This window comes from Suricata suricatta, chromosome 9 (genome assembly GCF_006229205.1).
Source record: "Suricata suricatta isolate VVHF042 chromosome 9, meerkat_22Aug2017_6uvM2_HiC, whole genome shotgun sequence".
In the NCBI taxonomy this organism is placed as follows: domain Eukaryota; kingdom Metazoa; phylum Chordata; class Mammalia; order Carnivora; family Herpestidae; genus Suricata; species Suricata suricatta.
This window is the reverse complement of record NC_043708.1, coordinates 63,505,868-63,506,868: the sequence shown is the minus strand read 5'-3', so window position 1 is coordinate 63,506,868 and position 1,001 is coordinate 63,505,868. Positions and strand designations below refer to the sequence as shown.

Sequence of the window (1,001 nt, the reverse complement as noted above, 5' to 3'; positions counted from 1 at the left end):
TATACTGTATAATAATCCTAAAAATAAATTCTGACTAAAGTGATCTATGTAATAAAAAGTTTTAAATGTACATGAAGCAATCTTTATATATTCATATGAAAAGTATTAAGCAATAACATTATTAAAATGAAACCTAAAAATTGATTTGTTAATATTCTTTATATATTCATATGAAAAGTATTAAGCAATAACATTATTAAAATGAAACCTAAAAGTTGATTTGTTAATATTTCTGGGAAAATATTTACATGGCACTTATAAACTATATTAAGCCTTATTTTACTATGACTCTCAAAAGCATTTAGTTTTAATTTATACCAACAGTGTTTTGAACTTTTAAAATATATACCCAGAAAAATAAAACCAAATTTAAGTAAGCAGAAGTAATAAAAAACTAGGGCAGAAATCAATGAAATTATAAACAAGAAATCAACAAAAGAAAAAATCACTGGAACCAAAATCTGGCTCTTCAAAAAGATCAATAAAATTATTAAATATCTGGCTAGGATAACTAAGAAAAAAGGAGAGAAAACACAAATGAAAAATGTCACAAATAAAAGACAGGCTATTATTACTGATCCGATGACATCATTAGGCTAATTAATGTGTATTTTGGACAACTCGATTCCCACAAACCTGACAGCCTAGATGAAATGAGCTACTTCCTTAAAAGACACAATCCACCAAAACTCACTGAAATAGATAATTTGAATAGGTCTATATCAATTAAAGAAATCGATCAATAATGAACACTCTTCCAAAACAGAAAGCATAAGATCTAGGTAGGTTCACTAATGAATTCTACCAACTATTTAAGGCAGAAATTGTAACAATTCTCTGCCATCTCTATTAGGAAACAATGCAAATAATGAGGAACTAGATGCTTTCCTGTTAAGATCAGGAATGAGGCAAAGATGCCCCCTCTCAAACTCCTATTTATCACTGTACTGGAAACCCCAGCAATTCAATAAATTAGAGAAGGAAATCAAAGGTATACAGAT

General features: G+C 28.3%; 1 protein-coding gene across 1 annotated transcript in view; it reads left to right on the top strand.

Annotated features, from left to right (window-relative positions):
* The window catches only part of SCFD1 (sec1 family domain containing 1), a 93,243-nt gene that overhangs the window by 39,824 nt on the left and 52,418 nt on the right, over positions 1–1,001 (top strand). The gene's annotated exons all lie outside the window — the stretch shown is intronic.